Source organism: Bison bison, unplaced genomic scaffold (assembly GCF_000754665.1).
Source record: "Bison bison bison isolate TAMUID 2011002044 unplaced genomic scaffold, Bison_UMD1.0 scf7180017864375, whole genome shotgun sequence".
NCBI lineage: Eukaryota > Metazoa > Chordata > Mammalia > Artiodactyla > Bovidae > Bison > Bison bison.
In genome coordinates, this window is record NW_011494947.1 from 4,261,181 (window position 1) to 4,288,430 (window position 27,250).

The 27,250-nt window shown below is 52.9% G+C and overlaps 2 protein-coding genes across 6 annotated transcripts in view; one reads left to right on the plus strand and one right to left on the minus strand.

The window, feature by feature from the left end:
* LRRC8A (leucine rich repeat containing 8 family, member A) overlaps nt 1-18,565 on the minus strand; it is a 27,981-nt gene extending 9,416 nt beyond the window's left edge. Inside the window, exons 1-2 of one of the 5 annotated variants that reach the window (XM_010856822.1) lie at nt 18,256-18,565; nt 14,944-15,046 (exon numbers count right to left, since the gene is read on the minus strand). The gene's annotated coding sequence lies outside the window, so the exon portion shown is untranslated. The other 4 variants (XM_010856818.1, XM_010856820.1, XM_010856821.1 and 1 more) reach the window with 4 other exon arrangements.
* A 3,491-nt stretch (nt 18,566-22,056) lies between these two features.
* The window catches only part of CCBL1 (cysteine conjugate-beta lyase, cytoplasmic), a 35,170-nt gene continuing 29,976 nt past the window's right edge, over nt 22,057-27,250 (plus strand). Inside the window, exon 1 of the mRNA XM_010856962.1 lies at nt 22,057-22,506. The gene's annotated coding sequence lies outside the window, so the exon portion shown is untranslated. The remainder of the gene's footprint in view (nt 22,507-27,250) is intronic.

Below are 27,250 nucleotides of genomic sequence, written 5' to 3' on the forward strand. Positions count from 1 at the left end.
TAGCCGGGCTTTCTGAGACCGGGGTGGGGTGGGGCGGCAGGGGCAGGAGACTATGGACCCATTGTCCAAAATTCCACCTCGAGGCTAGCTGTGAGTCACAATAGCTGGGCAACACTCACAGGGCAGCCCACGGAGTGGCCTTGGTCCAGAAACCAGACGGCACTGGGTGGCTGGAGGGAAACCACCGCAGGGGAGGTGGCAGCCTCCCCATTCCACAGAAGGGAAGGCTGAGGCGTGAAGTCGGGGCCATGCTGACAGATCACTAAAGAGCCTCACAGGGACCCCCGCCTTCCAGCAGGAACAGTCCAGAAGTCCTGTCTAGACCCCATCCTGTTAATGGTAAGACCAACCAGAGGGGCCAGCTGGAAACTTACAGTTCCTTCAGAACCATGTGCCATGAAGCCACGCCAGTGATCTTAAGAGTGGTCATGCAGCTTTCGGGATCTTAATTCCCCCACCAGGGATTGAACCCAGGCCGTCTGCAGTAGAGGTCAGAGTCGTCCTAACTGCTGGACCACCAGGAGATTAATTCAAAGTCCCTGAAGAGATTTATTCAAAGTGTGAGAAAAGCCAACTGTAGAAGAGGGAGTGGACTATGAACTAGCTTCTATAGAACAAATAAGGAAGCTTAAAACATTCCACGTGTGTGTGTGTAAATATATGGCCACACAGGACTCTGGGTGTGTGGGGAGACTGGCAGGAAGGACAAACAGACAGCAGGTTGTAATGACGGGTGCCTGGAGGAGGGGCTGGGCAGTGAGGACTAGAAAGCAGGATGACAGGGTCACACACTTAGGGCATTTACATCAGATTGTTTCCGGCTATGTGCATCCACGTGTGTTTGTAAAGAAATTTAGAACAGCAGCAGATTCTCCCCCTGCAGAGTCCCACTTGGCAGGTCCTGGGTAGAGCCTGGGAGTCTGGTTTTTTTTAACGCTTGACTTCGAGGCCACATTCAGGAAGTGCAGCCGGGGGTGGGGAAGGTGTGCAACAAAATGAACCTGCGAAGAAACCCTGAATGCCTGGGCCAGCAGGGAGCACCCTGCCGGGACACGTCACTCTTACAATGCTGCTCAGGCCATGAGGCTGTACCAGACCAGAAAGGGACTAGGTGTTCACTGGAGAACAGTCAGGAAAATGTATAAAGCATTATGGACAGAAAAAAAAAAAAAAACCCTGTAAGAACACCGCCCAGAGTCACCCACCCCTGTTAACTTTTCACTGAGTGATAACCTTCCAGTCCTTTCGCAAATAAAATTATGATTTTAGGGACTTCCCTGATGGTCCAGTGGCTAAGACTGTACTCCCAACACAGGGGGCCCGGGTTCAATCCCTGGTCAGGGAAAATAGATCCCACAGGCCACAACTAATACCTGGTGCAGCCAAATGAATAAATAAAAATTTTAAAAAAGAACATTCCCTGAAAAAAAATTGTGATTTTTACATTTTACTGTTTTCTAATCCAGAGTCTAGATTTTTAAACCAAGATTTAAATACCCGTGTTTAGACAAATGGGTCTGTGGGGAGAGGCACAAAGGTCCCAGGTTATGGGACTGGGGCCCTTATTTTGATTACTGATAGTATTAATAGTGACAAACACTTCATAGGACAGGGCCTCCATGCAAACACCAGATGCTCATATCATCTTGGGCATGCCAGGATGGGTAAGGACAGGAGGAAGCAAACCTAGACCCCTTGAGGGAATCGGGGTGCTCAACAGATGGACATGTGCCAGGCACCAGGCTAAGCCCTTACCGTGGGGTCCACCTCGTGGAGTCGCGTTGACACCCAGGTGCAGGGCCCTATCTTTGGCCCTATTTCACAGATGGGGACAACTGAGGCTCAGCGGCATCACCTGCCCAATGTCACTCTACAATCAGGGCAGAGCTGAGACCAAACTGAAGCCTCCCGACTCAAGTCTTCACCAGGGCTCAGGCTCACTGTCCTGCCACTGCTCAAGGCCCCACACAGGGCAGTGCCGAGAGGTGGAGCCCAGGAGTCGAGCTTCCTGCCCCCCTCCTGCCAGGATTCCCAGAGCTCAGGTCACCGTGGGGCCAGCAGACACCACTACCCGCCCTGGGCTGGCGGCTCCAGCCCAGGGGGTAGGCCCTCCTGGTAAGTGCCCGCCCTACAGGAAGGCCCTCTAATGACCAGCTGGCTCCTCGCACCACCCACACTCCTGGGCGAGTGGGCATCCAGGGAAGGGCCTGCTGAATCACGCAGCCGGGCCCCCCGCCCCAGCTGAACGACACCCTGACAACTCCTTCCTCCCTTCCTGGCTCGCCAAGTCCACGTCCAGGCAGGCGCCCAAAGACTGGGAACCGGAAGGGAGGAGGGGACAGGACCGAGGGCCCGAGGGCGTGCGAGAGCCTGCCCCTGGAAAGTCCGGGGCTGGGACCGCCGAGGCAGGATGCCAGGCGCTGGGGGTGGGGGCAGTCTGTGACCAGGCAGGATGTGGTTGCAGCCTCGCAGCTTCGGGGTAGTGGGTGTGTCACGCAACAGAGAACAGCCTGCCTCTCGCACCAGGAGGACTGGGCCCTGCTGTCCTGGGGCTTGGCTTACGTTGTTTTGGGTCTGAGGTGGGAGGTCCACTCTCCATCACAGGTGAGGGACCCGGAGGCTCGGAGGGGGTGACTGTCCCGTCCACCAGTGTGTCTGGCTCCTCCTGCCCCCCCAACACTTCTGTTCTGAACTCTCTGTAAACCACCCTGCTGAGAAGGGCTTCGTGGAGGGGACAGTCCTGTGATGGTCCTGGGGGGTCCTGGCACCTCCTCAGCCCAGGGAGAAGACACAGGGGTTGAGAGGGGTCAGGCCAGGGGCCCAGGCCACACAGCTGAGAAAAGCAGGCCTGGCCTCATTGTGGGGGGACCTGGGGAGGTGGGGGGTTGCCCTTTAGCTGCACCACGTTTCGGACTCTGCCAACTCACTGTGGGATTCTGGACAAGTCCCCGCCCCTCTCTGATGGCGTTTCGGGGGAAATCTGCAAAGAAGGCACAGGTGCCAAAGCCCAGGCTTTTGTCCCCAGGGGGCCAGGGATGCGGCGCCTTCCCCCATGGGTCCCCAAGAAGAGACGGCCGGGTGGTCAGGGCAGGTTGCTTGCAGGGCTTTGGGAAGGGCCCAGAGAATCCCAAGCTTCTAAAGCACTTTGTGCAGAGAGGGAAGCAGGCAGCCTGGGCTGGTGTCATCCATCCTCAACCTCCGCCCAGATGCTGCTGGAGGGCAAGGGTCTGCCGCACACAGCAGGCGCTCAATAAAGGTATCAAGAGAGGGCCTGAGAAGGCAAGGGGAAGAAGTGGGGTGGGGAAGGGCATGGCCTGGGGGTGATGGGCTGGCCTGGCAGAGCAGGGGAGGGGGCCAGGGAGGAAGCTAAGGCGACTGTGGGCACCCCTCCCTCCCGGTTCCTGCCCAGCCCTCCCCAGGGGAAGGAGCGGAGCCCCCTCAGGCAGGGAGGGCCAGCGCAGGGACCTGCCCCGGGAGCTGGTGACTCAAGGTGAAGAGACACCCACAGCTGGAGCCACTCCCTGTTCTGAGAATGAGGGCCCAGCCCAGAACCCTTGGAGCCCAGGAGTGCGCTCTGCTGGCGCCCTCCCTTATTTTCTCAAAATTGTTTTATTGCTGTAAAATACACGTAACATATTTGAATGAAGGACATTCGTTCTGCTGCGCGGCCATCACCGACCACCCATCTCCAGGACTCTTCTCGTCTTGTAAAACTGAAACTGTCTCCACCAAGCACTGACTCCCCCCTCCCCCCACCCCAGCCAGAGCACCTCTATTCTTTCTGGCAGTATGACTCTGACTACTCCAGCGACCTCACATAAGTAGATCGTATGCTATTTGTCCTTCTGGGACTGGTTTCATCCACCTAACATAATGTCCTCCAGGTGCATCCATGTTGTAAAAGTGGAAATCACTGTCTTGTCCGACTCCTTGCGACCCCATGGACTGTAGCCTGCCAGGCTCCTCTGTCTATGGGGTTTCTCCAGGCAAGAATAATGGAGTGGGTTGCTATGCCCTCCTCTAGGGGATCTTCCTGACCCAGGGATCGAAACTGGGTCTCTCGCATTATAGGCAGATTCTTTACCATCTGAGTAGCAGGTGCCAGGAAAAGGAAGCAATTTCCTTCCTTTTCCAGGCTGACTAATATTCCACACACCCATTTTACAGATAGGGAAACTGAGACTCGGGGAGAGAGGTCATGTGCCCAGCATCACACTGCCTGTCACCTTCAACCCAGATCTGGGGTGGAGCCCCGACAAGCAGCACTTCCAGGGAGCAGCTCCCACCCAACAGCTACCCCGGGCCCACCTGGGGATGGTCAGGAAAGCACTAAAAGGTGAAGGGGGCAGATTCAAGGGAGTGGGGACCTTTTCTCCCAGTTACAGAAAACGTCCTTTTCAGGAAGTTTCCTGCAGGCAGTGCGTTCATCCCCTTCCTGCACTGAGGCCTCTGCAGCCAGGACTGCCCCCAGCAGAGGTGTGCAACAGCTTCTCTCTGGGGCCTGTTTCCCCATCAGGAGAGGAATATGGAATCTGTCATGGGGGTGCCCACATTTTGCATAAGGCAGTCAAGGATCACGGGGCGTGTGATCCAGGCTTTGGCTCACTGCAACACCTCCCTGCCCACTGGCATCACCCAGACACTCACTCACTATCCTGGCCACCCCTGCCTAAAGCCAGCAGGGAGGGGGAGGCGCCTCCAGCAGCCCGGACTTGGTCTCTCTGTAATAAAATGCCCATGGTAGCAGATGCTATGCCAAACTCTCAGGACTATCAGGGAGTCACAGGAGTGAGGTTTCCCAGACAACCTGTGTGCGGGGACCTCAGGCAGGTGGAGAGCAAGGAGTATAGTGATGGGGGCTTAGAGGGAGGGGCAGGTGGGTTCTGCCACTCAGCAGTGGAGTGACACTGGGCAGGCGACTTCACCCCTCTGAGCCTTGGTCCCCCCCATCTGTGGAATGAGGCTGAGACAGGCACAGACCTGGCCCCCGACGGCAATCTGACTTTAGCAGACAGCTGATGGGTGGATGAAAAGAGCACAGACCCGGAGCATGATGGAAGAAAACAGAAGGAAAAGCGCCCCCGACGCTGGCCCTGACACCTGGCACGGGGACACAGTTAGATGAGGCTGGGCACACAAGAGGCGGGCGGTGAGCAGATCCTGGTCCCTTCAAGAGGCCGCCAGAATGCAACCGGGCCTTTTCAGCAGAATAAAGGAGCTCTGTATGTAATGCCATTTTGAAAATAAAGTGAGATTCAGAACAATAAATAAATACATTGCCATGTTGATAAAGCCTGACCCAGCTGGGGAATGGCTCCCTGTTAAGAGTGGGAACAGGAGGCAGGATGAAAGGAGACTGTAATGTTTTTACCAGCAGGCATTACCTTTGTGACTGAAAAGTAGCATAGAATTTAAAATAAATAGAGCCTAGAAGAAAAGAAATAAAAACTGAGCCCTCAGGTGGAGAGTTCAGGTGTTCTTTTGTGGCTCTCAGAGAGCAATCTCGGGAGGGTGATGGGAGTCTGGCTGGGTCAGGTCTCAGCCCCAAGAGATGGAGAATTTGGAGAGGATCCTGAATAGAAGACAAAGATTAAAGGGCTGAAATCCAGGCAGCTGAGAAAGACAAAAAGGCCGTGTGCCCTGCTGTCCTCTGCTCTAACCCTTCTTCCAGAACAGAGGCATCTCTTAAAGCTACTGACCGTGCCCTCCTGGAGGTCAGCGAGCTGGGATTCACCCCAGCCGCACCACGTAAAGCTCACTGGCAAGAGATTGCCCATAGAGAGGTCAGCAAGGTAGGCTGGGAGCCCCACAGGACACGGATCCCTCCAGATTCATCCCAGGCCCCATGCAGAGTCCGGAACACAGAAAGCGGAGTAAAGGTTTGCTCAACTGGGCTGAGCTGGGAGGGGGAGGCGACAGGAAGGAGGTGGGCAATCGTCAGGCAAGATTCTAGGACAAAGGTTTAGTTACAGGAACATTCATGGTGGTTGTCTTTATACCCCAGGAGAACTGGAAACCATCCAGATGCCTGTTACTGGGTGATCAATTAAATACCTATTTAATGACCTGATGATGGAATACTATAAAACAATGAAAACACGTTAGAGCAAAGCACTTGATGACCTGATGACATGACAAAATACCTTCAATGCAAAAAGAAGGTAACGAGACTATGACAGAGGAATAAGCAAGCCTTCTGCAATAACTTAGACGTATATTTTAAAAATACTGACAGTGACATTAGGCTGATGTTTACAATCTTTTTTTAACCCCAAACTTCCCTCTGTTTTCTGTTATAAGAATACGTTACTCAGGGAATTAAGAAAAAAAGATTTTTAAAAATCAAGATTCCCAAGGACCAAGAATAGCTACGACACTGGGGAAGAATAATGTGGGAGGAGACCCAGTATAAAGGTCTTGGAATTCGACCAATTCGGCGGGGATGTGGGGATGGATGGCTGGACCAGGGAACTAGAAGAGCAAGCCTAAAAGAGACCCTGAAATTTCTGGAAACGTAGACGTGACAGCGTCGACTCTGCAGGCTGGGGAGAAAGAATGGGTGTCCACAAATGGAGCTGGCCTAGTTACCCACAGAAGAAAAGCACAGCCCCATCTATCGACTTGCAGGAAAATAAATTCCAATGAATTCAAGACCTAAGGCAAAACTTGCAAATATTTAAAGAAAAATCTAACTGACCACCTTAATGTCTTTAAGACAGGGAAAGATCTCTTATCCCAAATGAGCACAAATCCTCAGAGGAAGAGGCGCATCTACCGATCACATTAGTTAAAATGGACGCACATCAAAGGACCTAGTAAGTGAAATGCACCCACAGGCCTGGAGAGACACTTGCAGTGGGTTTACCTGCCAAAGGATTAATGCCCAGAACAAAGACAGAACTCCTCCAGATACACAGAAAAGACAAACCAATAGGGAAGAAAAACGGCAAAACGTGAATAGACAATTCACAGGGAAAAAAAACACAAATGGAAATTCACGAATGAAATAATTCTTAATCTCATTGTTAACCAGGGAATGCAAATTAAGACAATCACCAGCCATTTCACTCCCCTGCGATTGGCCAGAAATGTTGAATTCTTAGATGAGAAGATAGAGTGCATTCATCCTCCGACCCAGCAATTTCGCTCCTAAGGCTCTGAGGGTTGCTTCACACGTCTGTGTGAAGCCACAGACAAAAATGATCACTCCAGAGTTGTTCCTGATAGCAAAAGGTCAAAAACCTAGATATCCAACAACAGGAGAAAGGATGAATTACTCTGAGAATACAGTGAAATGCTGAAGCAATGAAAGTACCAACCTGTATCAACATGAAAAAAAAATTAAAGTGAAGTGCTTAGTCGAGGCCAATTCTCTGTGACTCTATGGACTGTGTAGCTCACAAGTCTCCTCCGTTCATGGGATTTTCCAGGCAAGAATACTGGAGTGGGTTGTCATTCCCTTCCCAAAATAACGCTGAACCCCAAAACAAGCTATAGAACACACACATCATCTGAGGTTTTCTGCAGTGTATATACCCAGGTGTGGCAAAGGTATTAGAAACACGCGTGTCGTTTAGTCAGTAAGTCATGCCCAATTCTTTGCAACCCCATGGACTGTAGCCCTCTAAGGCTCCTCTGCCCGTAGGATTTCCCCGGCAAGACTCCTGGAGTGAGTTGCCATTTCCTCCTCCAGAGGATCTTCCTGACCCAGGGATCAAACCTGAAGCTCCTGCATTGCAGACAGATTCTTTCCCAAGTGCAAGGAGAGCCCCAAAATCAAGCTGATAATTTCATCTAAAGAGGGAAGAAAATGGGATTGGGGAAGAGGCTTCAACTGCACCTGAAATGATTTGAGAGAGAGAGCGTGTGTGTGTGTGTGTGTGTATCTCTATGTGTTTATGTGTGTGTATGTGTATCTATATCTCTATGTGTATGTGTGTGCATCTGTGTGTCTGTGTGTGTATCTGAAGCAATTACAAAACATTAAGATCTGGCAAAGCTAAGTCCTGGGTACAAAGATATCTGTTCTAGTTTCATAACTTTTGCAGGTGCTTAAACTGTCTCATACAGAATTTACCACGATAACCGTCTGTTTCTCCCACTCCGGACTGGTCTGCTCTCTGGTCTTTGCACCTGCAGGGCTCAGCCGGAGGCAGCAGCTACTAGGCCATCGCCAGGGCAGCAGACTCCACTCTTTCCACCTGGCCTGCCCCTGGCTGGCGCAGCGGCAGCTGTGGCCTCTGAAGATACTGCAGAACGCAGCCTCACCCCCGCCTGGTCCTCCCCGCCCCAGGGAGACGGGGAAGGATGCAGCCAGACCCTTTCCACTGGGCAGCACCCACAGGTGGACAGAAGTGAGACCGGGTTCCTGAGGTAGGGCTGGAGCACCCCTGTCCCCAGGCACTCAGAAAGGCAACCCAGAGGGCCCCTCTCCTCCCCATGGCGGCAGACAGATCCCAGGGAGTGTGAAGAGCAATAGCTCTGGAGTTGGGGAGACGCGGGTTCAAATCCAGCTGTAGCATGACACAATTCATGACTCCAGGCGAATCAGTGAATCTCTGGAGGGTCAGTGGTAAAGAATCTGCTGCCAATACAGAAGATGTGGGTTCCATCCCCAGGTGGGGAAGAGCCCCTGGAGAAGGGACATGGCAGTCCAACATTCTTGCCTGGGAAATCCCACGGACAGAGGAGCCTGGGGGCTCCAGTCCATGGGGCTGCACAAGAGTTGGATACAGCTCAGCAACTAAACGACAACACACCAGGCAAATTATTTAGCCCAAGGCTTGGTTTTTGCAACTTTAAAATAAAAACAATGCTACCTACCTCATATCTGTGTAGAGTGACCCAAAAGATGTCCAAGAGATATTAAGTAAAATAAAAGATGCTAGGTGTTCCCTGGTGGCCTAGTGGTTAGGATTCCAAGCTTTCACTGTGGTGACCCGGGTTCAATCCCTGGTCGGGGAAACAGTCTTTAAGATATATGATGTATCATGTATTATTAAGTGATATAAAATGTCACAAAATGGACAAATACTTTATGATTTACATGTTTGGTACTCAAATCTGGTATTTTTGTGAGTAGAAAAAAAAAAATTGGGAAAAGAAACTAAAGACCTTCCTCATTGTGTGGTTTCTGAAGAGTGTAAAAGAGTTTAGGAGAAATAGTACCGGCCATCCGTCAAGTATGAAAAAGGTTCGCCTACCTGCCTGCCCTACCCAGGTGTGCCCTAACACGCGCACGTAGGGCGCAGGGAAGCCAGGCCTCAGCGTGGGTGGGCTCAGAGCCCGGGGCCAATGAGTGCTCTTCTCTGAGCCTCAGTTTCCTCAACTATAAAATGGGAATGTTATAGTACCAGTCTCAGAGACTTAGTGTGAGAATTAAAAAGAGCACAATGCACGTCTTATGGGACAACCCAAGGCTGGTACACAGGGAGGCGCACTGTGCTGATCTCATCCACCTGCCTTTGCAGAGACCCTCCCAGAATTTACTGGGGGACAGACACCCGAGAGAGGGCTGAGCCCCAAGCACAAACCCCTCCAAGCATAGACCAGGCATCCCCGAGCCCCCAGGACCTCCCAGGACTCAAGACGCCACACTCCAGGGCCTTGTACTCCCGCAGCCCCAGCTCAGAACTCCAGGACCGGACAGAGAGCTGGTGAGCCACCCGCAAAACCACCCTGAGGGGTCAAGCCCGCTCCACGTTGTTGATGTCCTTGCAGGGCCTCTCGCAGATGGGGAAGGAAGTCGAAGAAATGACATGCCGCCCCACTGTCCAGAGGGTGGCCAAGCAGGCAGGCTCCAACCACCCCCAAGCTAGCCCGCAGCACTTGGCTTTTACACCTGAGCCGTGGCAGGCCGGCCAGGCTGTGGGTAAACAGGGCACAGAGAGCCCTTTGTTAAAACCCAAATTGAGAGGCTGGGAATACTTCCCAGGCGGGAGGGAGGGGAGGCCGAGGCTGGCCCCCCTCGCCCCTTCTTGTACCACGCTTGGGGAGGCTGACCCTCCAAGGTGCTCCCAGGGAAGGGGGAAGGGCCTTTCCCAAGAGTTCCGAGGAAGACACTGGGTCACTGGCCCTGCCCTGGGAGCATTCTGGGCTTATGAATCTGCTCCTCGGTCAGCACCCTGGGGCCTCCTCTGCTCCAGAGCAGGGGCTGGAGGTTGGGGGGATGGCGGGGGTGGGGGGGAGGAGAGGGCCAACCCATCATCTGGGACACCCAGCCCCCACCCACCCCAGAGCCAGCACTGCCCTTGAGGCCCCCACACCCGCCGGGGTGAGTCAGCAGCTGTGGGCTGGGGGTGCTGCCTGGCTCCATGCATCCTGCGTTGAAGGGCACACCCTCACTTTCGGGGAAAGAAGAGGGGAGGCAGTCCGGAGCAGGGAGGGAACAAGTTTCAGTTCCAAACTGCTCTCCATGTGGGCCGGGCCTCCCAAACAGGTTGGTCCTCAAGCGCTCTTGCAAGGGTGCGGTGGCCTCCTGGGGGAAGGGTGATCAGTGAAGGACACCCACCTTGGTTCCCCGAGCCAAGCACACAGAGGCCACAGGCCGGGTCTGAAGCTCAGGACGGCCCCCTCGCCCCATCAGGCGGGCGTGTTACTGCCACGGGCTCCGGGTCACTGATGCGGCCTGCACGTCAGCACCAGGCCTGGCATGTCCGGAGCCTCGGCTCCCAATCTCCAGGAACCTGGTACAGCTCCCCGCCTCACCAGCGCGTGACCCTGGGAGTCACTTCCCTCCCGGGTCCCTGGTCTCCTCATCTAGGAAATGGTATTCCTGGTCAGGGCGGCGGTGAGGACTGACGAGGCGGTCCATAGAAAGCTTTTGGCTCAGAGCCTGCCTCATAGAAAGACTGTAATGTTAGCTGCTGTTTTTTTTTTTACGGGAGGTTTCATCAGTCCATTTAGGGGTGTGAAGTCAGGCCCAGAAAGGTTAACTGACCTGCCCAAGGCCACACAGCTAGAAGATGGCGGAAAGACCGCCACCCATCTGGTCTGCCTTTCCCTTGCATGCCTGCCTGTCTTGAAGGCCCCTGTTTCCAGAGGGGTACCTGGAATTAAGGTCTCTGCAGGGAACTCCAAAAGGCCATCCTCAGATATCTCTGGTCTCTTAGGTACAGCTTTAAGGAAACTCTGGGAGGGAGCCCAGCTCTGGGCCTGGCTCCACGCGGGGCAGAAGGGCCTTGAAGACAGGTCTTGATCTGCTTTGAACACCAGCACTGCCTTCCCAGACGGGGTACGAAAAGTGGGCAGGAGCCCCAAAGAGAGGTCACAGACCCATCTGCCGAGGTCCCAGGGGACTGCGAATGAGGGGGGGCCTGGCCAAGGGTAAGCCGCCTGTTGCCCAGCTCTCCAGACTGGAAAGGTCTGCCCCCAGGTATCCAGCCAGGAGACATGACAGCAGGACTTCTGCGCGGCCCTACCCGGGTGGCACGTCCGTCCACAGGCCAACTCTGCCAGGGGTATGAAGTTAGCGGAGGTGACTCTGGGGTGCCCAGGTGGCATGTGAGAGCCGTGGAATTTTACAGCTGCTTCTCTGGTGGAACATGGCTCCAGACCTGAGGCTGTATCTCAGTGTCCATTTAATTTGGATGTTTTAAGTCCTCAAGAGACGGTTAAACATAGAACTTCCTACGAGATGTGAAATGCAATAGAAACGCATCGGGGAAGAGAGCAGGGAGAGGTTTGTGGCTGGGAGGAAAAGTCATTCTAGAAACCTCAGCCTTCCCACCCTACACATGCTAGGAAGTCACTAAGATCCGGGACCCAAGGGAGCCCAGCCCTGATTCCACGCCAAGGGCACCTGGCGGCAGATAGAGGTTGAGACCAGGGCCGATGGAGAAGCCCTGGTCAGTGTTCACCGGCATGGTCAGCAGGTCCTCAGCCCCGCAACGGCCTGGGGAGCTTCTTCAAAATGCAGATTCCTGGGCTCACCCCCTACTCAGTCGCTGCAGGCCTGTGGTGATGGGTCCAGAGGAATCAGCATTTTGAACAAGCTCCCAAACCACTCTGAAGTACCCGTAAGCCTGAGAACCTAAAGAAAAAGACAAATGAGAGGTGGGCTAGAAAGAGCACAGGCTGGACTGCCCTGGTGGTTCAGTAGCTGAGACTCTGTGCTCCCAGAGCAGGGGACCCGGGTTCGATCCCTGGTCAGGGAACTAGATCTTACATGCTGCAATTAAAGACCCCACATACTGCAACTAAGACCTGGTGCAGCCGAATAAAAAAATAATGGAAAGGAAAAGAAAAAAAACAGGTATCGATCAGAAAAAAAAAGCACAGCTGCCCAGACACACAGACCCAGGTCCACATCCTGGCTCTACCACCGGAACTGTACAACTTCCAGCAAGAACCTTCACGCCTCCAGCCCTGGTCTCCTCACCTGGAGACTGTGGCGCATCAGATGGTAAACTTCATGGTGACCAGCCCACCACCTGGGCTCGGACCACAGCCACCGTGGACATGAAGGCTCTGCTGCTGGAAGGAAGGCGAGCAGAGCGTTGTCCACCGAGAGGCCAGGTCTGGGGCCCCCGCCAGAGGTGGCCCAAAGAGGCCCGTGCCAGAAGGAAAAAGACTCCAGGAAAGACTGGGAGGAAGAATCGGGAGAGGCAGATGGTCTGGATGGAAAGCTGAGCTCCGCCAGCGGAGGGACGCATCTCTGCACAGACCTGACTCCCAGGGTGGTCCTGCCCACCAGGCTACGCAGGGGTCCCTCCTGCCGGGGAAAAAAAAAACAAACCCAGCCAGAGGTATCTACGCCCCAGCAGGGCATCCTGAGATCCTGACCCCAGGGCAGTGCCCGACCTTCGCTTAGCCTGTCCACTCTCAAGGCTAAAACCTAAGAGGAGTGCTCGGGGGACCGAAACCGAACCATCCACCAGAACGGCCTGGCGAACCGAGTCAGGGCCAGGCTCAGGCCAACGCCACACTGTGGCCCTGCCTCAGGCAGACAGAGGAGGGCCAAGACCTGGAGGCCAAAACCTCTCGGGCTGGCCCAGGCCATTCCTTGCTGGCACGGAGGAGGAGTTCTGATCTCAGATAAGTAGGATGTGCTGCTTCCTGCTCGTCGCTGGCCAGAGACCTCAGCTCAGGCCTCCAATACTGGGGAAGGGGGGCTGGCAGAGTTCCTCAAAACCAACAGGAAACTCCTACGGGGCAGGCCTGGGGTTTGCTGACCTTGTCCCAATAAACAGGACGGTCAACAGAATCACACGCCAGGCATTTCCCACCGCCCTCTGCTGCTGTAAATGTCCCGACAAACAGCTCAGAAACCCTGGATGGGGAGGCGGGGGAGCACTGCGGGTGGGAGGAACGAGAGTGGGTAGGGACCTTCTGACGGGACTCACCCACAGCTCGACCTCATCAAGAAAGAGGTCCAGGGAGGACTGTGAAATGAGACAAGAGCAAGCGGCAAACCAGCGGCTCTATCAGGACTGACTTGATTTTAGGAAAAAAAGGCAAATGCTAACAATGCATGTGGGCAAATCCAGCCCTCCTCACTCACGTCTCTGGAGATGGGGATCACAGGAGACTCTAGCTTCCACAAGGCAGTAAAATCAAAACAAAACAAACAAAAAAACACGTAACGGGCATGCAACTTGGCTGGTAATTACAAAAACAAAACAAAGCAAAACAAACAAACAAAAAACATCGGAGATACCATTTCTTCTAAAATCCAGGCTGGGAAAGGCAAGGCCTACCTTAACAAAAGCCACGGCGGGAGGTGAAGGCATGGAGAATAAAGGACCCCAGCCTGGGATTCCAGGACCTGGCTCCAGCCCCACACCCCTGCCTTCCGACCCGATGAGTTGCTTCCTTCCTCTGAGCCCCAGTTTCCATGTCTATAAACAGCAAGGGTGGGGAGGTGGGTGGGGGTGGATCAAGGCCACTGCCTGAGCTTCCACAAATGACCAAAGAAATCATTGATTAGGTTTGTTTTACAAATTATTAAGCAGCTTATACCCACACCCACTATGCTTAGAGAACACGTTTGAGGACACCCTGAGCCACCTTCCCTGTATCGACATATTTAATCTTCAAGATACTCTCAAGGGAGGCAAGGAGCTAATATTACCCTCTTTTCACAGATGAGGAAACTGAGGCTCCGAGAGGCACAGCGACTGGCCCACAGTCACTTATCGAGCATGTGGCAGCTGGGACTCACACCCAGGTCTGACCACAACGTCTGGGTTCTAACCGGTGCATGCTCCTGCCTTTGAGAACTGTTCTCCAAAGCAGAGGCCAAGACACCTCCCATCTTCAAAGATGTCCATGTGATAGTGTGGGGGAAAAACAGCTCGCTGGCTCCTTCTCAGAGACTCATGTTCTCAGTCAGCTCTGAGACACCCGTCAAGGCTCCGAGAGGTCCTGCAGCCCGGACCATGACAGGTTACTGTTCCTGGAGTCACCTGACCACTGTGCCCAGAGAAACTGGTGTCCCACCGAACACACCTTGGGAAATATGGTCACGAGACAGCATGAACCACCTCCCAAGACTGACAAAAACCAGGGGTTCATCGTGCAGGTTCACACCTGCTGGGTATGGCGTGCGTATATGTGCTAAGTCGTTTCAGTTGTGTCTGACTCTTTGTGACTCTGTGGACGGTAGCCTGCCAGATGCCTCTGTTCATGGGATTCTCCAGGCAAGAATACTGGAGTGGGTTGATATGCCCTCCTCCAGGGGATCTTCCTAACCCAGGGATCAAACCCACATCTCCTGCACTGGCAGGCAGGTTCTTTACCACTAGCACCACCTGGGAAGCCCCAGTGCTACTCAGCTGACCACTGAGTTGGGAGAAGGAAGAAGAGTTTTGTCTTCTGCACCCTTGTCCTAGAAGCCCTGGCCTTACAGCAAGAAGAGCAAAGGGCTGTGGGGACAGGGACACTGCCCTCTGCCCCCTGTCTAGGGGCCGAGGGTGGCCTGGAGGGAGGGGGCCCAGTCCTTACCCTGAGGACGGCTCTGCTATCTGCGAGCTGGCTGATGGTGCTGAGGCTGGCCCACGTCTGTCTGGGCAGGGTCTTGGCATTCCTTTCGCTCCATGGAAGCCGCCTGCCTACAAGGAAGCAAGAGCTACCATGAGCAGGGAGGTGTGTGGGAATCAGCATTACCTGCTGGGCTGCCGACAGTTTCGGAGCCCCTACTCACTGCCCGGCCTGGACCAGGGTGACGCCAGAGAATCGGACAGTCTACCGGGGAGATGCCAAGGCAAAAGTTATCACCGGCTCTTGAGTGCCTGGGGCTCTGCTGGGGGAACCCAGGCCCTCTGGGAACGGGGGAAGAAGCACTAGACCCAGACAAGTTGGGTCAGGGAAGGCTCCCTGAAGAGGGTGTTGCCTAAGCTGACTTCCTGGGAAAGAGTGGGAGTTGGAAAGAGCATTCCAGGCAGAAGGGACAGCACATGTTTGCCTGGAGGGAAGACAACATGACTTCTAGAGCACGCTGAGCGGTTCAGCCTGGCTGGATCCAGGGCTGGAGGAGGAAAGTGGCAAGAGGTGAGCTGCAGCGGGGTGAGCCGGATCCAGGCAGAGACACGCCCTCAGCCCAGACACAATTTCAAGGAGCGTTTAGTGAGCATCTACTCCATGCCAGGCACTCTGCTCAGAACTGTTCACAGGTCAGGAGGGTGGGGAGAGTAGTGTGATCAGACCACGATAGGGTTGTTGTTGCTGTTCAGTCGCTCAGTTGTGTCCGACTCTTTGCGACCCCCGTGGACTGCAGCACGCAGGGCTTCCCTGTCCTTGGCTACCTCCCAGAGTCCATTTAGATCCATGTCCATTGAGTCAGTGATGCCCTCCAACCATCTCATTCTCTGCCAGGTAGGGGGGAGTGTTTAAACCAGCCAGGCACTGGGAGTGTGGCCCAGCCATTAGTGAAGGGGGAAACGACAAGCAATCAGCAGGAAGGGGAAAGGGGTGGGGGTTGGGGGGGAGATGGTTACACAGACAAAGGGATCGTGGCGCCTTTTAGCTGCTTATGCCATGGAACATTTCTCACAGCCGCTCAATGCCCAGGCGCTGTGCTGAGAGGAAAGAAGCAAGAGATGGTTTCCAGCCTCTCAGAGAACCCCACGCAGAGTGATGGAGGCTGGGCAGAGAAGCACCTGGGTCCATGAAGGCACGGAAGCCACGGAAGCCAGGCTCTACCCTCACCCCTGTCCTCCTTGGCAAGGAGAGGGATTTACTGAGGCTGGGAAAGCCAGTCACTTGCCCGTGGCAGAGGCCGGCCCAGAACTCAGGCCACAGGACTCACTGGCACTGATTGTCCTTACCCTTCCTCTTCCAGGAAACACACACACAGACCACCCCCTGCACACTCAGCCACAGCTAATGCCTCTTTCCTCTGGGCTGCCTCTGAGACATTTCTAGCATTATGCTGGCCTCTGTGTCAACGTTGTCCTGTCTGCCTCTCTTCCCAGACTATTAGCCAGGGACCGTGTTCTCCTAGCACCATTCCTGGCCCAGGCCAGGCACTTACCAAAGGATGGTTGAATGAATGAATGAGTCAAGGCAGGGAGAGGAGGTGTGCTGGGCTCTAGAGCCCCACATCTAACCCACCTGACTCCCCATGAGGTCTTACACCATCATCGTGTGAAAACCCAAAATCATCTCCACTCTCAGGAGAGTAAGGAAAACAGGATGATCCCTTCCCTTCAATACTACAAGTGAGGTCCAGGCCAAGCCAGCTCCCTGAGTTCTGACCCACTGGGACAATCCTCACAAGCGCCCACTGTCCAGAAGGACCACTTGAAGTCTGCAGAGGAAACAGCTTCCTAGTGGGCGTGCCCAAGAGATGGAGGATCTGGGTGAGTTACAGGGAGAAGTCACAAGCGTTCCTCAGGCCCTTGCTGTGTGCCCCACAGCCCCTGGAAGGCCCGGGGGGCATGGGAGGTAACCCCAAAAAATCTCTAAAACTGGGAAGACAGGGCAACAGGGGCCAGTCATTCACACCCCAGCACCTCTCCAAAACCCAGTCCTCCAGCACAAGTCATCTGTCCTTGCCTCCCCCTCCCCCCCAGAGCCAAACTTGACCTTCACAAAGGCACTGCCCAGTCCCTCTGAACAAACTCTCACTCCCCCATCCCCTCCACCAGAAGAGTAACCAACATCAGACCTCCTCCTCCTGCCTCTAGTCTGTCTGTCTGCCCGTCTGTCTATGCAGCCGGCAGGATACACGGTTCGTCAGGGGAATAAGGTAACTCCTAATGGAAAAGGTAGGAGAGGCCCCTGGGAGCTTTTAAGCTCAACCAAATCCTTCCTCTACAATTTAGGCCCAAATTCCCTTTCCCTCACACCTCATCCCAGAAAGGCTTCAGGGGGGTAAGGCAGAGAAAGAGCCCTTAGGGTAAGAGACGGCCCCACCCTTCCAGCCAAGTCCCCATCAGGAGGAGACTGCTGCCAGAAACACCCCCAACCATCTCTCTTCCTTCCCAAAAAAGGCAGCACTGGCACCGGCAGAGAACCAGCCCAATCCCGGTTTCACTCCAGTCCAGACCAGGGGAAAGAAGCGGTCGACGCAAGGAGCAGAATCATCAGGGAGCCTCAAGAACCCACGGCTATGCTGCTTCAGCTGGGCAGCCAACTTTGCGAGGTCTCCAGCCCGCACCTCATCAGACCTGGCTCTCAGGCCCATCTGGATGCACAAGACACCGGCAGGGTTCAGAACCTCAGACCCCTGGACTGGGCTTCCCAGGAACCCCAGCCCAGACAGGCCCCCAAGAGCCTCGCCAGGGAATCTGCCCTCCCCCCACTCAAGTCAGGGCACAGTTCCCGCCCGATCCAAAGGAGGGAGGGTTCCAAGGGAAGAGGAACGGGCAAGGAGCCCAGGAGAACCTTTGAAAAAGGGGGGAAAAAAAGATCCCAAGGAGAGGGCCCAGAGGTGGAACCTCCAGTAAGTGGGGGAGTGTGTGTGTGTGTGGAGGGGGGGGATCTGGGGGAACCCAGGGGATGACAAGGGGACCTGGGGGAGCCGAGGCGGAAACTCCCGGTATGTAGAGCGCAGGGAGGCACTAGGGTGCCTGGGAGGGGGCTCGCGCGCCGCGGCGCCGGGGAGAGGAGGGGAGGGACCTCTGTGACCCGGGGCGCGGGGAACCCGGAGGCAGGCAGAACCGAGCTGCCGCGGGAGGCCCCCTGTGAGCCAGCCCCGGCGGGCAGAGCCCGATCTGCCCAAGGCGCCTGGGGCCGGGCAGCTGGCCGGGGACGTCCAGGAGTTGATTTCAAGAGATGACAGCTCGCGCCCCCTTCCCCTCCCCACCCGCTCACCTGGGCCCGCCGCGCCCGGCCGCCCAGCCGGCAGCCCCGAGCCCCTGCCGCTCTGTCCCACTGCCGGCCACTGCGCCCCTCCGGCGCCTCCTTTTGTTTGTCCCTCACTGCACCACTCAGCCTCCTCCGCCCCGGAAGTGACGTCACCGTCGGGCGCGAACGCGGCGCCCGGGGCGTAGCCATCTTTTTGAGGGGCGCTCTTCTCCTCGCCTTCACCCGCTCTGCTCCCGGTTGGCGCCATGTTGCTTTGGGGCGGAAGTAGCGGAGCCCGGGCTCCGCCCCCTTAAAGGGACAGGGACAGCTGTAACCTTCCGGGCGTGGGGACGAAGGGTGAAGCGGCGGAGGCGGGGGTGAGTAGCCGGTGCCGGAGCGTTGTTGCCCCGAGCTCAGGTGCCGAGGCGGGAGGGCCTGACAGCCCGTTCCGAGCTTGATTGTGCCAGACTACTCGCTGCTTTTGGTGCTGCTGGTATAGCGTAGTGGCTACGCTCGAAAGGTTGACTTCAGTCCCTAGCTGTTGCGCGCGCTTCTCGCTGATCCGCACTCGGACACTGGGATCCTCCAGGCTGGTCCTCTCTGCATCCCCATCCCCCGCCCCACCCCGACTCGCGCGATCGTACCGTACGGGTGGGGAAGAGGGAGCCCAGGGAGACTGGGTGAATTCTGGGCGGAGCCGGGGCTGGAACCGGGTGCTGGACTCCAACTCGACAGCTCTAAGTATCCCAAGTCCTCGGAGATCCCAGATTGATAATAGTAACGGCAACCGCGTTAAAAGAGAATCCGTACAATGGAATACTGTGCCACCGCTAAAAAAGAAAAATGTTCACCATGCACTAATAGGGGACCGCTTCCAGGATACCATAGATGGAAAACTGAAGGGACGAAAAGAACAGCGTTGATCGCTGCTACCGTTTGTGTGAAAGAACGTGAGTGGGGGCGTGGGTGTCTGCCGGTGTGTGTTCATTCAGTTCAGTTCAGTCGCTCAGTCGTGTCCGACTCTTTGCGACCCCATGGACTGCAGCACGCCAAGCTTCCCTGTCCATCACCAACTCCCGGAGCTTACTCCAAATCATGTCCATTGAGTCGGTGATGCCGTCCAACCATCTCGTCTTCTGCCGTCCCCTACTCCTCCCGCCTTCAATCTTTCCCAGCATCAGGGTCTTTTCCAATGAGTCAACTCTTCGCATGAGGTGGCCAAAGAATTGGAGTTTCAGCTTCAGCATCAGTCCTTCCAATGAATATTCAGGACTGATTTCCTTTAGGATGGACTGGTTGGATCTCCTTGCTGTCCAAGGGACTCTCAAGAGTCTTCTCCAACACCACAGTTCAAAAGTATCAATTCTTCGGTGCTCAGTTTTCTTTATAGCCCAACTCTCACATCCATACATGACTACTGGAAAAACCATAGCTTTGACTAGATGGACCTTTGCTTTTCATATGCTGTCTAGGTTGGTCATAACTTTTTTCCAAGGAGCAAGTGTCTTTTAATATTGGCTGCAGTCACCATCTGCAGTGATTTTGGAGCCCCAAAAATAAAGTCTGTCACTGTTTCTACTGTTTCCCCATCTATTTGCCATGAAGTTATGGGACCAGATGCCATGATCTGTTTTCTGAATGTTGAGTTTTAAGCCAACTTTTTCACTATCCTCTTTCCCTTTCTTCAAGAGGCTCTTTAGTTCTTTGCTTTCTGCCATAAGGGTGGTGTCATCGGCATATCTGAGGTTATTGACATTTCCCCCGTCATCTTGATTCCAGCTTGTGTTTCATCCAGTCCAATGTTTCTCATGATGTACTCTGCATATAAGTTAAATAAGCAGGGTGACAATACACAACCTTGACATATTCCTTTCCTGATTTGGAACCAGTCTGTTGTTCCACGTCCAGTTGTATGCAGGTCAGGTGGTCTGGTATTCCCATCTCTTTAAGAATTTTCCACAGTTTGTTGTGATCCACACAGTCAAAGGCTTTGGCATAGTCAATAAAGCAGAAGTAGATGCTTTTCTGAAACTCTTTTGCATCTTCAATGATCCAACGGACGTTGGCAATTTGATTTCTGGTTCCTCTGGTGTGTGTATCAGCCGGCTAGTGAGATGCACGAGTAATTAACTGTGGTGGCCTGGGACAGAGAACCAGGTCCTGGGTGCCCGGACAAGGGGGAAGAATTAACTACGACGCGCACAGGTTGGTTAAAAATAAAATGGGATGATGAGGATATTAATAATAACTGGCTTCCATTTATATCCAGTGCTGCCCAGTGCCAGGTTGCAGCTCTCCTGCTGGGAAGTCTTGTATTTCCCCATTATTAAAGGAAAAAACAGGCTCAGAGATCAGGGACCTTCGTAATATCTTATAGCCAGGATGTGGAAAAGCTGGAATTTGAGCCCGGGAGCATTTTACACTAATACCATTCTTGCTCATCCCACTGCCTCCTGAAAAGCATCTTTTGTTGTCAGCCTTACAGCTCTCAGCTTGGGACCTGGCACCCAGCAGGCATCCAGTAGCTGTTTATTGGCTGTCTATTGACTGAGGAAGTGAAATAGACAGGCAACAACCAGCAGTGTAGAATGAAGAGAGGCACAGATTGGAGGCCAGAACCCAGACCAGAGTCCAAGGCTTGCCTTTTCTAGCCTAGAGTCTGGACCTGGCACATACCTCCCTGAGCTTCCATGTCCACTCCTGCAGAACTATGATTGCTGACACTGAATGCTCCCTCATTTCCTACTTTATGCCTTACACACAGATCAGTAAGTGAAATACATTTTACAGATTAGTAAGTGAAATACAGAGAAGTTAAGAAAGTTGCCCATTGCAGCGTTGTAAATCAAGTATACTTAAAAAAAAAAAAAGTTGCCCAAAGAGGGTCCTCACTTCTCGACTTCTAGAAAGGTTGTTGAGCTTCTCAGTCTCTCCTCAGCCTCCTGGGACCATCAGCACTAATTCTTTGAGACACCTCAGGTCAGTTAGTTGAGCTGCCAGAGGCTGAGGAGCTGATGGAGAACAGGACAGACACAGTTCCTGTCCTTAGAGTCTGGTGAGGGCAACAGACAACCCAGCTGTTGGCATCTATGATGACTGCTGTGGTGGGTGGGCAAGCTCAGGCCTTGGGAGCACAGAGAAGGTGGCATCTGGTTCAGCCCCAGGGGAGTCACAGAAGGCTTCTCAAAGGAGGTGACATTTAACCTGACTGAAAGATGCATAAGCGACTTCCCTGGTGGTACAGTGGTTGGGAATCCACTTTCTAATGCAGAGGACACGAGTTGCATCCCTGGCCAGAGAACTAAGATCCCATATACCTAACGGCAACTAAGCCCATGCTCCGCAACTAGAGAAAAAAAAAACCCATGCCTTGCGTCACAGACCCAGCATAGCCAAAAAAAGAGAGAGAGAGAAAGGTGCATAAGGTATCTAGGAGGAGAAATGATGAAGCTGGGGCCTGGAGCAGAGACACATTCATACGTGAAAATACTTGACATGATCAGAGACAGTGCAGGTTAGAAATGATCTGTCTGGTTTCTGCCTGAATCGGCTTTTTCCTCCCACATAGTGCCTCCTCATGGCAGCGTGAGGGCCTCCAACATGGCATCCCGCTCTCCACGCCGCACTTGACCTTCCACATCTCTAAAGCGGAGGACTCCCTAATGTCATAATACAGACTGGGGCAACAAAGGAATACAGGAAGGTTAGCAGTGAGATCTGGAGGAGGGCATGGCAACCCACTCCTGTATTCTTGTCTGGAGAATCCCCATAGATAGAGGAGCCTGGTGGGCTACAGTCCATGGTATCGCAAAGAGTCGGACATGACTGAGCAATTAAGCACAGCAATGAGAAAGTCCTTCATACTGATGCCCATCCCCCCCATTCATTCGGTCCCCGGGGTGGCAGCCAACTTGCTGACGTAGAAACTCTGCCCATGTGAACAAAGCTGTCAGCACAGAAATGTTCCTCCTGTCTTCCTAGCCATTCGTGCTCACCTGGGTTGTCAGGTCTCCCACATGCTGGGACATTTAGCTGGGCACACCTCGCTCCCAGCCTTCTGTAGCCAGCAAGCCAAAGTCACTCCAGCTTCAGCAAGAGATGAATCACCGTTACTCCTGCCCTAATAGACGTGGGGCCACTTCCCACTCTCAGATGGCTCTGCCCGCTCCCTGAAATATTTTCCGAACACTCATCTCACTTCCTCATTCTTGTACAGAGATACAAGCTTTGGATTCATAGCTGAGGTCCTTCTGTGCTTTCCCAGGACTTTCACTTTGGGTAAGTCATTTCCCCACTCTAACAATTTCTCCGTCTGTACCACTGATATGACTCTCTTTAGTCTTTCTGCCAGCACTAAATATATACACATATATTGTTTTCTCCTCCATGTGTAAAACTGCCCCAAAGAGTGAGATTTCAATTTTGGGATCTGGATCCTGTGCCAGGAGGGAAAAGGAGTGGCCTTCCTACTGTGTAACTCACTCAGGCTCCCCACCCACCAGCCCCTCTGGCCTGGGAGCCTACAGTCTCCGAAACCATTTCTGTCTCTTTTGCCAATTCCAAAGCCAAGGGGCGAGCATGCGTGCTAAGTTGCTTCAGTCGTGTCCAACTCTTTGCAGCCCTATGGACTGTAGCCCACCAGGCTCCTCTGTCCATGGGATTCTCTAGGCAAAAATACTAGAGTGGGTTGCTATGCCTTCCTCCAGGGTATCTTCCCAACCCAGGAATCAATCCTGCATCTCTTATGTCTCCTACTTTGGCGGGCAGATTATTTACCACTGGCGCCACCTGGGAAACCCAAAGCTAAGGGGGAACTGTGTCTGAGTCAGTGTACTTAGAGCTCCCCAGACAGATGTAACCTCCCTTGGGGCAGAACCGTTGACTCAACAAGTTTTCATCAGACAGTTGTCTTGGAGGGACTCTGTACATCCAAGACAAACAAGAAGATAAATAATTTAGCATCTGCAAGAGATTTTATTGTCCTACTTGGTTAACTAATTTTTACGGAAAGTCTTAGAGGTTTAAATGTTAACAGTTTATTGTCATTGACAGGTTAAGTGGACCAGGAACCTGTGCTAAATGCTTTCTGAGGGTGATTGCATTAATATTTATTATTGTCCCCATTGCACAGATGAGGAAGCTGAGTCTGGTTGTGGTAGGACTAAGGTCCTATAGCTTGTTCAGAGTGGAGCCGGGACCATTTTATCCAAGTTCAAGTTCTAAATCCAAGCTTTCATCTTCTGTGGTAGTTGGTATAGCAGGCTGGTCTTGCCTGGGCATGGTACCCAGGCCTCTCCTCCAGAGGTGCCATGGTTTGTGTTTTCTCAGTAACTGGACAGGGGAGGGGAGGAGGGGGATCTTCTGACATATTTAGGCCAAGGATGGTAAACATCCTTCTAGCCACCGTGGGAAGATGTAGATCTTCCTGGTAAAGAACTGACTCAGCCCAAACACCAAGTGTGCCACTATTGAGAAACACTAAAACCTGACATCCTTACTACACACAATTGCCGTAGGTGATGTACAGCCAGGCTGTAAAGCCGAAGCCACCTTGCCTGTCCTTGCAAGCTGCCATGCAGGGTGGAAGCTGGATAAGGCGTGGCTCATGTCCCCAGGGGCTGATGGTCTCCTAGATGCAGGGGAGCTGATAGAGGCGGCAGCACCTACCTCCCAAAAGGATTTTGGGGGGGACAGGTTTTGACTTTGGAAACAGGTAAACCAGGGGTTGAATCCCACCCAGCTCAGGCTGTCTCAGCTCACTGAGCTTTGTTCATTCTCCTCTTCAGCAAAACAGGGACAATGACGCCTTTCTGAAGGCTGTTGTGAGGATGAGCATTTAGCACAGGAGTCAGGCACATCATAGGTGATCTGAGTTCTGGGGAGGGCCCAGACTGACCCAGGAGGCTTCAGAGCTGGGGTTCAGCCCTGCTAGGGGGTCAGATTAAAAGGCCTGTCAGACAGGATATAGCTTGAGCAAAAGTGGGCAACATCTATTCCGAAGCAAAGGATTTATGTATTTGGGAGTGGAGAGAATACAGAAGCTGCAGAGTCTGGACTTAGGCCTGCTCCAGAGGCCAAGTTAGGAGGCTTTGGACTTTATCCGGTCTCCCTCCAGGCTGCATCCAGCAGGAAGTGTAGCTGACATCAGCAGCCAGAGGATTGGTCACTGAGGCCTGTCCCGAGGGGTCATCCACCCGCTGTTCACAAGTCCTGGTGACTTCTGGCCGAGAAGGTGGCCAATAGTTGCTTAGACTGATGGAGGCGTGTATTGGGGGAGGCACTGACTGCTGGGCACCAGCCCCTTGCCTGGCAGCCAGGAAGTCTGAGATCTTAGATGCCTTGGAAGCTGCCCAGAAAGGTGCTCTGAAGGTCACCTGGCGCATTTAAGCTCCCTTCTCCAGGCAGGGTTGGCCTCCCTAGAGCTGCCTGCACTGCAGCACTTCTCAGACTAAATTTTAATAATAACAATGATACATTTTTGAAACACTGACTCCTTGCCTGACACCAGACTTATGTGGTTTTCATGTGTTAACTCATTGACTTCTCACTACCACCCATGGACCAGGAGCTATCATTATTTTCATTTCAGAAATGATACTCAGAAAGGTTTAGTAATTTGCCAGAAGTCACACAGCTAGTAAATGGCTTCAGTCCAAGGTGTGATTCCAGAATTTCATTGCCTCAAAAATAAATAAATAAATTAATTAAAAACACCGCCTAAAAAAAAAAACCAACAAAAAACCAGTTTTTTCCCCAGGTAGTGCCATGGTAAGGAGAAGGCAATGGCACCCCACTCCAGTACTCTTGCCTGGAAAATCCCATGGACGGAGGAGCCTGGTAGGCTGCAGTCCATGGGGTTGCGAAGAGTCGGACACGACTGAGCGAGTTCACTTTCCCTTTTCACTTTCCTGCATTGGAGAAGGAAATGGCAACCCACTCCAGTGTTCTTGCCTGGAGAATCCCAGGGACGGGGGAGCCTGGTGGGCTGCCGTCTATGGGGTTGCACAGAGTCCGACACGACTGAGGTGACTTAGCACTGCCATGGTAAAGAAATCTGCCTGCCAATGCAGGAGACACAGCTTCAATCCCTGGGTCAGGAAGATCCCATGCAGTTGGAAATGGCTATCCACTTCAGTATTCTACCTGGAAAATTCCATGGACAAAGGATCCTGACGGGCTACAGTCCATGGAGTCACAAACAGTTGGACTGAGGACGCCTGCCTGCACACACACGTGTACACAGGGAAGTTTATAAGACCCTCCCCAATCAATCTCAGGGAAATAATCACTGTTAATAATTTACACACAAGCCAATACAGTACATAATGCGGCAGTCCTTGCTTTCCAGTATAGTTAAATAACACCAGTCCCTCAATGAAAGTATTAGTCACTCAGTCGTGTCCAACTCTTTGCGACCCCATAGACGGCAAGACTGTAGCCTTCTTGGTTTTCCAGGCAAGAATACTAGAGTGGGTTGCCATTTCCTTCTCCAGGGGATCTTCAGGACCTAGGGATCAAACCGAGGTCTCCCGCACTGCAGGCAGACTGTTTACCGTCTGAGCCACCAGGGAAGTCCTCAATAACACAGTTCAAATTTCATGTGCCATATTATGTTACCTATGAATAATTGCACCACACAGGAACTTTGCTACTACTTCTTCCATCCACAAATCACTGCGGAAATGACAGATGCACAACGGTGAGTGACCAATCACATCACTTCTTTCAAAGCCTGTTGTTGATTGGTCAGTTCAGTTCGGTTCAGCCCTTCAGTCGGGGTACGACTCTTTACGACCCCATGGACTGCAGCACAGCCAGGCCTCCCTGTCCATCACCAGCTCCCAAAGTGTACTCAAATTCATGTCCATCGAGTCGCTGATGCCATCCAACCATCTCATCCTCTGTCGTCCCCTTCTCCTCCCGCCATCAATCTTTCCCAGCCTCAGGGTCTTTTCCAATGAGTCAGTTCTTCGTATCAGGTGGCCAAAGTATTGGAGTTTCAGCTTCAGCATCAGTCCTTGCAGTGAATATTCAGGAGTGATTTCCTTCAGGATTGGTCACCATGCGTGTTATTCAGTTCCTACACAGACAGCAAAGCATGTGGTTTGTGTTGCCTCCTGTCTCCTAGTGATAAACCCGTGTGACATTTTACAAAAATGTGTGAGCAAAAGAATAGGAAGTAGCTACCCAAAAGAGGGACTTTGGCAACTCACATGAAAGCGCAGCACAGAAATGTGGAGTGGTAAGACTGAACATATATGTGAAGTCAGGTGGGCCTTAGAAAGCATCACTACGAACAAAGCTAGTGGAGGTGATAGAATTCCAGTTGAGCTATTTCAAATCCTGAAAGATGATGCTGTGAAAGTGCTGCACTCAATATGCCAGCAAATTTGGAAAACTCAGCAGTGACCACAGGACTGGAAAGTTCAGTTTTCATTCCAATCCCAAAGAAAGGCAATGCCAAAGAATGTTCAAACTACCGCACAATTGCATTCATTCATCTCACATGCTAGTAAAGTAATGCTCAAAATTCTCCAAGCCAGGCTTCAGCAATATGTGAACCGTGAACTTCCTGATGTTCAAACTGGTTTTAGGAAAGGCAGAGGAACCAGAGATCAAATTGCCAACATCCGCTGGATCACCGAAAAAGCAAGAGAGTTCCAGAAAAACATCTATTTCTGCTTTATTGACTATGCCAAAGCCTTTGACTGTGTGGATCACAATCAACTGTGAAAAATTCTGAAAGAGATGGGAATATCAGACCACCTGACCTGTGTCTTGAGAAACCTGTATGCAGGTCAGGAAGCAACAGTTAGAACTGGACATGGAACAACAGACTGGTTCCAAATAGGGAAAGGAGGTACGTCAAGGCTGTATATTGTCACCCTGCTTATTTAACTTATATGCGGAGTACATCATGAGAAATGCTGGGCTGGAAGAAACACAAGCTGGAATCAAGATTGCCGGGAGAAATGTCAATAACCTCAGATATGCAGATGACACCACCCTTATGGCAGAAAGT